We start from the raw sequence: 10,907 nt of genomic DNA, 5'->3' as shown, positions 1-10,907 counted from the left end.
TAATAGAATGTGGGTAGCCATCTTTTTCCCCCCATACAGCTTCACTGGAAACCAAACTACTCCATCATGTAGCCCTGTTCCCAGTGCTATTCTCAAGAGATTCTTAAACTAACTTGAAGCCAACTACTGAGTACAGTAGCTTGCCATTTTTTTAACATAATTTTTTTGAAAAAGACCCCCTGACCGCTTTGTAAGTGGTGTGATCTTTACAGAAACCCTACGAAGATCACAGAAATTCTCTTCACTAGAGGACAAAGATCTAGTGAAGGTGAGGTGACGTGCTGCCCTAGTTTCAAGGAACCAAGAATTATTTCAATTATCCTGATATATCTGCTTAAAGACAAGCTCCACTAAGTATGGAAGCCCCAATAAACCCTTGACATATCTTGCCGGTAACTTCCTCTTTCAGAAAATGGAAGAAGTACTCTCTCTGTGTGCAGTCGGGTTTGTAGCAGGATTTAACTTGGTGGTATATTGGTTGCCAATGAGGACAATGTAGCACCTATTGCCATGATTTGGGCAGAGGGAGGCATGGGCAAATAGAAGGGGGCAAATATTCAGAGGAGGTTCCTCTTCCAATGCTAATCCCCCTGACTTGATAGTGCTGCCGCTGAATGTCACATTGGTTCATAAGAAGACCTCAGTCATCCACAGCTCACTTGTGAATAAGGAGACCAACCTGGCATGCACCACCAAGACCTGCGTGGGCGAGTAACGTGAGCTTAATCTCACTCTACTCTGCCCACCCAAGTACTCGGTACAGCACTGTGGCAGACCAAGAGACCATGTATGTGTGTGCATTGTCTCTGTGATCCATGGGACTTCTCTGCCACCAAGAAACTACATCAATTAGGAGCTGGACTGGAGAGTCTGCAACTGTTGTTGGGTTAGAGAGACAGGTTGGGGATGTTGCAGGGATATTGCCCACTCTGCGGCTTATCACCCTCCCTGCCTGAGCTGGCTGAGGCAGTCCTGAATATGGTGCCAAAGACTATTGTTCTCAGTGACTTCAACTGACTTGAGAGTGAGGAGCTTCTGGCCCTCCAGATGTTGGTGAAGTACAAGTCCCATCAGCCCCAGCAAGCATGGGAGCTGTAGTTCAGCAACATCTGGAGGGCCAAAGGTTCCCCACCTCTGCTGTATTTCCTCTGCTTGCCTCCAGCTCTTCCTTCACCTGACTTTCTTAAACCATCTACATCACACATTCTCAGACAAAATCCCTCTTTGACCAACTATGGCTTGAAATCTGCCTTTTACCAGTAATTTCCAAACAGGGCCTCTCTCCAGCCAATCATTCACACACACACACCCTCATCAGGTCAAATATCTGATCCAATGGGATAAGGCAGAATACCCACTGACTGCCCAATTAGGTCTCACAAGTTTTCAGCCCACTGTGCCTGTATATAAAAGAAAGGAAACTTGTTCCCAGAACAGTGCTGTCAAGTATCCCGTTTTCCCCGGGAATCTCCCTTATTTCAAGCAGTTTCCCACTGCTATCCCTTATTTTTTATATCCCTTTAATTTCCTGTTTTTTCAAAGGAAGCAGCTCCTCTCCCACCCCCTGCTGGCCAGGGACTGGGAAGACCTCACCTCCTTGCAGGCTCAAAGCAAGCGGGAGCCATTTCCCACGCTTACAGGCATCGTAGCCCACAGGCAGCGTTTCCAAAATACAGTAAGCCTACTGAGCGCGTTCACATCAGTGCCGCCCACTTTTGCTTCTGGCTCCGCCCACCACTGACATGTGACTGTCCCCGGGATAGGTGAGGCTGCTGATCCCTTATTTTCAAATCCGAAACTTGACAGCTATGTCCCAGAACCAACTTTGTTTTGGCACAATGTAATTTATCATTGAAATGGATTGGTTGACACCCTCCTGCCGATTCTTTGTATCTCCACAGCTCTCAGAAGAAAGTCAAGGCCGTACAGTTAAACCATGGGTAGGCAAACTAAGGCCTGAGGGCCATATCCGGCCCAATCGCCTTCTCAATCCAGCCCGCGGGCGGTCTGGGAATCAGTGTGTTTTTACATGAATAGAATGTGTGCTTTTATTTAAAATGCATCTCTGGATCCGGCCCCCGGGTCTTAGTTTGCTTACCCATGTCTTAGAATCACACTAAGTTATCACTGCCAAACTCTAAATGTGATTGTGCAAACAACAATGAAGAAACAAAATAAAATAAAAAATTCTTTCCAGTAGCACCTTAGAGACCAACTAAGTTTGTTCTTGGTATGAGCTTTCGTGTGCATGCACACTTCTTCAGATACACTGATACGGAAGTCACCAGACCCTTAAATATAGTGAGGGAGTGGGGAGGGGTATTACTCAGAAGGGTGGTGGGAATGGGTGATTAGCTGATAGGTGTGGAAAACATGTTAACGACTCTTTGAGAAGTGGCTGAATTGCAACTAATCACCAAACTTAAAACCATGGAGAAACCTGGTCTGAACAAAGACATTGGATTCTTATCTCATTATACATGACAAAGCTATCTTTAGCCATCTCACCCCTTGCCTTTCCCTGCAAGACCAACTGCAGCCGTTAAGAGTCGTTAACAGGTTTTCCACACCTATCAGCTGATCACCCATTCCCACCACCCTTCTGAGCAATACCCCTCCCCACTCCCTCACTATATTTAAGGATCTGGTGACTTCTGTTTCAGTGTATCTGAAGAAGTGTGCATGCACACGAAAGCTCATACCAAAAACAAACTCAGTTGGTCTCTAAGGTGCTACTGGAAGGAATTGGTTATTTTATTTTTTGTTTTGACTATGGCAGACCAACACGGCTACCCACCTGTAACTGGAACAATGAAGAAGAAGAAGAAGAAGAAGAAGAAGAAGAAGAAGAAGAAGAAGAAGAAGGTGGAGGAGAAAATGTGCTTATAGATTAGGGCCATTCCATTGTCACGGGTGGGACACTTTGACCATGTTTTTTGGTATTCACACATGTGTAACAATGTAAATATACATAAAAATTAACAACCAAAATTTAAACTATGTTCTTAATAAGATACTGAACATTTTACTAATGTTTTATTATTTTATGGATATTTTTGACAATTTTATTAAATGTTAAAAGTGTTGTCACGGATGGGACAAAAAAAGGACATGGAGCTTGAGATAAGTTTGATTTATGGAAAAACTCTGTGAGTTGGGAGGTGACTCAATGATAAACTCAGCATATCTGTTTAAATCAATGTTTATTGGTTACAACTATGCAATCAGGAATTAAGTTTAAGAAATTTAACGATACAAAATTAAGGGGAAAATGCTGTCACGGGTGGGACAATCATCAGAAAACTTTTAATTTGAACACTTCTGTGAAGACTACGTGGGTGGACTTTTGAAAAGAAGGTCCATAAACTAAACTTCTTTTGTCTTTAGCTTTTTAAAAAAATGGTTAGACTGCACGTTTGGAATCTTCCTCACCAAAGTCCAGCGCTCATCTAGCATTCTTATCAGGCTCATTTTTCACGGAATGGCCCATTACCAACTCAACCCCCAGCTCTGGGGCTCAGTGTGGGTAGAAATATTCCCTTACTGATTCAGTCAGCTATCTTGGCACATTTCATTTTTTGAGCTTTTACTGCTTTGTTACTCACCAGCCCTCTTTGTTTTCATAGCTGCATCATCATTCCATCTGCCTTTAGCTGCCAAAGATGGTTCCCTTCCAGCCAAATTGCTACATAGAAGTGGTAAAACTGATTGCTCTTATGATTGTTTTCTGGGCAGAAAACCGAAGAGGCTATGACTAATAGCTTTCCCTGGTAACTTACTCTGTTAATAATCATGTTTTGAATTGATTTCGCATGTTAATCATTTAATAATGCGCTGTGATTTGGGTCGGGTTTTCCCAAGCCGTGCCCATGAGCAGCACCCAGACATACATGCCGACATGTGCACACATGCAATTACACATTAATGGATCTGCTTCCGGATTCTCTGTGAGCTAGTTAAACAGGGTTTTAGCGGGGCTTTTAATGAAACCAGGGCACATTGCATTACACACGGAGTGATTAATGACCTCGCTTCTAAATGGCTTCCGCAGCGACAAAATGCATTAAAAGGGCATTAAGGCTGCGATGGTGAGTGAAACTGAAAACAAAACAAAAGGCTTGAAAGGGAAAACAATGACTTGCTGAGTTCAGGAGGCATAAAAGCCTTTGCACCTAAATCCCATGGGCTTCTAGGAAAAGAATCAAACACAACAGGATCTGCCGCAAGCTAGTGGGTGTGTGACTCCGTGCCTGTCTGCCTTGGAGATTGTAGAAGCATAGAGTTGTAGTGTTGGGAGGGAATCCAAGGGTCATCTAGTCCAACCCCCTGCAATGTAGGAAACCTGCCCACAGACATCCCTAGGTAGGCTTGAACCATCAACCATCAGGTTAACAGCCAGATATACTGACCCATTGTGCTACAGGACAGATTCTAAAACAGGGTTACTTCACATTTCTCCTCCTCCTCCTCTTCCTCCTCCTCATGTCAAGTCTCTAGTCCTTTCTGCTACAGACACATGAGAGGAAATGTGCAAACAAAATTCCAACCAACCACTCTGCAAAGATTGGGAATGGGGGAATCTGCAAAGAGGTCTTCAGAGCAGTTCCGACTGTTCGTTGGGGATATCTCCAAGACTGCACTGTTAGTCTTCTTCCTTTTATGTTAATTTAGCATATGTAGTAGGGCAGTTCATTAAAAAAATTTCTTTTTGAAAATGCCTGCTCCAAAGGTCTTATCTTACTACACTAACTGATTAGTGTATGCATGGAATAACTGATTAACAGATATGCATGGAATTTCAGATATAGCTATACAGGCGAAACTCGAAAAATTAGAATATCGTGGAAAAGTCCATTTATGTAAGCAATTGTTTTCATTAGCTACTGGAGTTTAATATATGAGATAGACTCATGACATGCAAAGTGAGATATGTCAAGCCTTTGCTTGTTATAATTGTGATGATTATGGCGTACAGCTGATGAGAACCCCAAAGTTGAAATTGTTAATTTGGGGTTCTCATCAGCTGTATGCCATAATAATCACAATAATAACAAATAAAGGCTTGACATATCTCGCTTTGCATGTCATGAGTCTATCTCATATATTAAACTCCAGTTTCACCTTTTAAGTTGAATTACTGAAAGAAATGAACGTTTCCACGATATTCTAATTTTTCGAGTTTCACCTGTATAATCCCTAGTGTAGTAAGATAAGACCTTTGGAGCAGGCATTTTTTTAAAAAAAGGTTTTTTATGAACCGCCCTAATATGTAGGGATATAATGAGGAGCATGAACATTCAGACATTGGAGTCTTCACCCCCTGTCTGACATGCAACAGCCCAGATGATGATTCAGCATCTAAATGAGAACTAGACTTTTGTCGGTGTGTAAAGCTGATCGGAAGCACTATGGTTGCTCCCTGACCTCCCCAAAATGGTGTTTCTGCATTCTGACTCTAAGAAAAAGGAAAGGTAAAGGTAAAGGGACCCCTGACCATTAGGTCCAGTCGCGAACGACTCTGGGGTTGTGGCACTCATCTCGCTTTATTGGCCGAGGGAGCTGGCATTTGTCCACAGACAGCTTCTGGGTCATGTGGCCAGCATGACTAAGATGCTTCTGGTGAAACCAGAGCAGCACACAGAAACGCTGTTTACCTTCCTGCCAGAGCAGTACCTGTTTATCTGCTTGCACAGTGCTTTCGAACTGCTAGGTGGGCAGGAGCTGGGACCGAGCAACGGGAGCTTATGCTGTCACGAGGATTCGAACCACCGACCTTCTAGAATCATAGAATCATAGAATCATAGAGTTGGAAGAGACCACAAGGGCCATCCAGTCCAACCCCCTGCCAAGCAGGAAACACCATCAAAGCATTCCTGACAGATGGCTGTCAAGCCTCTGCTTAAAGACCTCCAAGAAGGAGACTCCACCACACTCCTTGGCAGCAAATTCCACTGTCCAACAGCTCTTACTGTCAGGAAGTTCTTCCTAATGTTTAGGTGGAATCTTCTTTCTTGTAGTTTGTATCCATTGCCCCGTGTCCACTTCTCTGGAGCAGCAGAAAACAACCTTTCACCCTCCTCTATATGACATCCTTTGATATATTTGAACATGGCTATCAGATCACCCCTTAACCTTCTCTTCTTCAGGCTAAACATACCCAGCTCCCTAAGCCGTTCCTCATAAGGCATCGTTTCCAGGCCTTTGACCATTTTGGTTGCCCTCCTCTGGACACGTTCCAGCTTGTCAGTATCCTTCTTGAACTGTGGTGCCCAGAACTGGACACAGTATTCCAGGTGAGGTCTGACCAGAACAGAATATAGTGGTACTATTACTTCCCTTGATCTAGATGCTATACTCCTATTGATGCAGCCCAGAATTGCATTGGCTTTTTTAGCTGCTGCATCACACTGTTGACTCATGTCAAGTTTATGGTCTACCAAGACTTCTAGATACTTTTCGGCAAGCCCAAGAGGCTCAATGGTTTAACCCACAGTGCCACCCATGTCCCTAAAAAAGGGAAAGGAAAGAGCAAATGTAACCAATAAACAGAAAATATGTAGGGCTCCTGTTCTGGAGCTATAATATGTATTTTCTTTCTTTTTATGTTTCCTTCTTTAAAAAAAAAAAGAATACAGTGCAAAATGGGTTGTAAAGTAGCTCTGAATGTCCTGAAATGTTGGTGGAACTTGCTTTATTGTCATATCTGGAATGCTGTTTTATCAGGCAACCCTCAGCCATCCATCAGTCATCAAGAGGATATGTAATTTTCGACTGCTTAAAGAAAGAAAGAGAAAGAGAACTACTTTTTTTCCAATCTCAAGAGAATGCAAAACATCGAATCATAATTGCTAAGCATGTGACGTTTTAAAGAGATGCACTGTCTGTGCGGCAAAGTGTATGGCTGTAAAGGATTAAAAGATGATAATAAAATCAAAGCCAGCTGAAAAGGCAGCCAGGCAGCCACCTGACAAACAGTTGAAATATAGCATAATTCTGACTACATAATTAGAGGCTGGCTTTCTGAAAAGATAATTCCGAGATCTTTCAGAACCTCCGAGGGTTTGAAGCAAACATTCAAGGCAAGGTGGAACTGGGTGAAGCTTTATTTCTGCAAGGCTGGAAGGTAATAGGAAGTCCTCTAAAAATAAAGGTTGGCAACTTCCTGCCTTCTTTGCATGCTGAAACAATGGTTTGATCAATTGGACAGCGTTACTGCACACTTCCATCCCAGCCTGATCCTCAAGAATCTGAGTACAGCAATATAGGGGCTACTTACCTGGCAGGGGAGACTCCTTGATTAAGAAGGTGGTTTTCCCATTGCGAGGCTCATCCCTTGCACTGTGGGTGTGCTGGCCCCTGCGATTTCTCCAAATGCGGGAAATTCAATTGCATAATGTGTGGTGAAAACACTCTTCTCTTTTGTGGTTGGCTGTGGTGGTCTTTGTTTCCATGTGTGAGTGGGGTGGGTGTTTTGCATCTGGTTAGCCATATTGATTTGTATGCTGTTGGAAGAAGAAGAAGAAGAAGAAGAAGAAGAAGAAGAAGAAGAAGAAGAAGAAGAAGAAGAAGAGTTTGGATTTGATATCCCGCTTGATCACTACCCGAAGGAGTCTCAAAGCGGCTAACATTCTCCTTTCCCTTCCTCCCCCACAACAAACACTCTGTGAGGTGAGTGGGGCTGAGAGACTTCAAAGAAGTTGACTAGCCCAAGGTCACCCAGCAGCTGCATGTGGAGGAGCGGAGACACAAACCCGGTTCCCCATATTATGAGTCTACTGCTCTTAACCACTACACCACACTGGCTGGGAGATTTTTGTCATTGTCTTGTTGGGCTGTGTATGTGATGAAGGGGAACCATGAAGGCGTCTTCTTCTGTTTGTCCCCGTGTCAGTCTCAGGTTACTGGTTAGTTTTTCTAGTAGGGCTGTTTCCCATACTACTTGGTACCATTGGTCCATGCTTACTCCTGACAGGTCTCTTCAGTGTCTGGTTATGATGTTTCTGGCTGCTGAGCGTAGGTGGGTTATGAGTTCTTTGTGGTGTAAGTGGGCATTATTGTCTTGGGAGATGTTTAGTAAGGCCAATTCTATGGTGATTTCTAGCACTTGCTTGGTTATCTTACATATTTCTCGTATGGTTGTTGTCCAGAATAGTCGTCACCCGACCCCACCCATCTTTCCCCTTCTCCACCTCTTTCCCCCTTTTCTTCTTAATGTCTCAACAAATGAAACTGATTTGTAAAAAAGTTACATGGGGGGAAAATACGAGAGAAAGGCATTGCACATACTTTTGTAAATCAAGAAAATCTTTAATAAAAATACATTTTAAAAAAATTACGTTCAGATTTGATGTTTGCTCAAAAGTATTCTGGAAATAGCTGAATTATCAAAAAATAAAATAAAAATCATGTTGTGAAATGTAAAGCCAAGCCAAAACCTCTTTAAAAATAACTATGTTGCTTTGAGATAAATTTGCTGCTTTGCAAAAACAAAAAAACCCAAAACAAAACAAAACATTCTTTGTTTGATTGACTGATTGACATCTAATGCCCTTTTAACACGTGTTGTGTAAGGGGGTGGTATTGGGTTGTCTTTATTTTTTGCTTTTACTATGTACTGTATTTTGTTTTATATATATATTGCAATTTCATGTTGTAAACCATCCTGAGATCTATGGGTATTGGGCAGTATACAACTAACAACAACAACAACAACAACAACAATGTATTTTCTTTTCAGCTGCATCTAACTCAACTTTCTCCATGCAGGTATCATCCATGCTGCCTTCATGGTTGTTCCAACTGATTCAAGTACATCTAGGTAAGTTCTACAAGGAAGCTGGAAGAATAAAGTTGTGCTGCTTCTACTGTACCTGTATGCCATAAATAGAAGAAGAAGAAGGGTTTGGATTTGATATCCCGCTTTCTCACTACCCGAAGGAGTCTCAAAGCGGCTAACATTCTCCTTTCCCTTCCTCCCCCACAACAAACACTCTGTGAGGTGAGTGGGGCTGAGAGACTTCAGAGAAGTGTGACTAGCCCAAGGTCACCCAGCAGCTGCATGTGGAGGACCGGAGACGCGAACCCAGTTCACCAGATTACGAGTCTACCGCTCTTAAGCACTACACCATATAGGGCTATAACTTTCACCCAGGCACATTTGGGTCATCTGGTGAAGGCTGTGCCTGTGCTCTGGGGATGGTTTGTTTTGCCTAGGAAGTTCTTGCTTTCCAGCCCCTGGATCTTCCTTTCAGTGCCCACCTGCCCCTTTCAGCCCCCGCTTCGCACTCTCGGTTGAGGCTAGGGATGAATGAGAAATGTTGATGTGAACCAATCTAAGTTGCAATTTGCAACAACAACAAACAACGAAACGAAACACCACTATCCTTCAAAAGTCAAACTTCTACAGAGTTTATGATACAGCATTCCACTCACAAAAGTATAACAAAAAATGTATATTAATGTATTAAAATGCATATAGTAGGGGAAATAGCATACAAAATGCATTATGTTATGGAAATTTGCTTGCGAAAATGTTAACGTTTTTTGTTTTGTTTTTTAAAAAGAGATGCAGACTGATGCAGAAATGTGATGTGCTGAACTAGACTCGAAAAATGAGGAACTGAGACAAATTGAAATTGACAGATTCATCCATCCCTAATTGAGAAATATATTTCTGAAGACCTCCTGGGGGCTACCAAGACATTGGATAGACATTCTTCCAACAGCACAGCCATCTAAATATTTTCTAAATGTTGACAAGAAACAATTATTGGAGCATTATGAACCTCAGGGGATGGAAGAGACCCCACACCACATTAAGGAAAACTAAAGACAAATTTGACAAACTGGACTTTTTAGATACTTGCATAAATGATCATGAAAATAGGAAGTAGCAGCAGCAGCAGAGAAACCTTCCTTTCCCTTTCCTTGTTTAATTCATTCTATGAAAGTGGGTGGTGTTGTGGGTTAAACCACAGAGCTTAGGGCTGGCTGATCAGAAGGTCGGCGGTTCAAATCTCTGCAACGGGGTGAGCTCCCGTTGCTCAGTCCCAGCTCTTGCCCACCTAGCAGTTCAAAAGTACATCAAAGTGCAAGTAGATAAATAGGTACCGCTCCAGCGGGAAGGTAAACGGCGTTTCTGTGCGCTGCTCTGGTTCACCAGAAGCGGCTTAGTCATGCTGGTCACACGACCCGGAAGCTGTATGCCAGCTCCCTCGGCCAGTAACGTGAGATGAGCGCCGCAACCCCAGAGTCGGACATGACTGGACCTAATGGTCAGGGGTCCCTTTATCTTTATGGAAAGTGAAATGCAAGCTCTGAAATAGTTTGTTTATATGAACGAACTAGGATTTTAAATCTACACTCACAAAATTATTTTACTTCAGAAAACAGGACTTTTGTGGCTCTGTTTCCCAGGGGGTTACATGACGTGTCATTGGTAAGGAAACAAACAGAGGTGTGAAAATAGCATTTTAATGCATTTTTTCCCCTGCTAATAAATAATAGCCACAATAGCCAGAGTGGCTCCAGGGACCAGACACACAAGAAAGTGTTGGCGACAGAAAGGAATGAAACTGTGTAATTCTCATCACTCTCAAGAATTGTGGTCTTTTCTATGATCACCTGTTCAGGGCATGCTCTTTCAATTCTACATACTCCTTTTAAAATATGAGCACAACACATGATTTTATCTTCCTGTACAACTGACTAAAGTGTTAAAATTTGCTAGAGCAAATCGCAGCTTCTTCTGGTTTCATCAATTTCATTCTTAAAGGAATAACACTATATTTTTTTTCTCCAGGAGTGAGGAAACTTTTTCCTATGAAAGAACAATGATTTATTTATTTGACAATTTATCATTCTCATTTCATAAAACATAACAAGGCAGCTTACAACATTTAAACGCA

General features: G+C 42.5%; 1 pseudogene; it reads left to right on the top strand.

The window, feature by feature from the left end:
• Nucleotides 1–7,268: 7,268 nt before the first annotated feature.
• Nucleotides 7,269–7,421, top strand: LOC117059515 (annotated as a pseudogene).
• Nucleotides 7,422–10,907: the final 3,486 nt, after the last annotated feature.

The sequence above is a fragment of the Lacerta agilis genome, chromosome 14, assembly GCF_009819535.1.
Source record: "Lacerta agilis isolate rLacAgi1 chromosome 14, rLacAgi1.pri, whole genome shotgun sequence".
In the NCBI taxonomy this organism is placed as follows: Eukaryota; Metazoa; Chordata; class Lepidosauria; order Squamata; family Lacertidae; genus Lacerta; species Lacerta agilis.
Note: the sequence above shows the minus strand (reverse complement) of the source record. Positions and strands in the feature narration are given on the sequence as shown.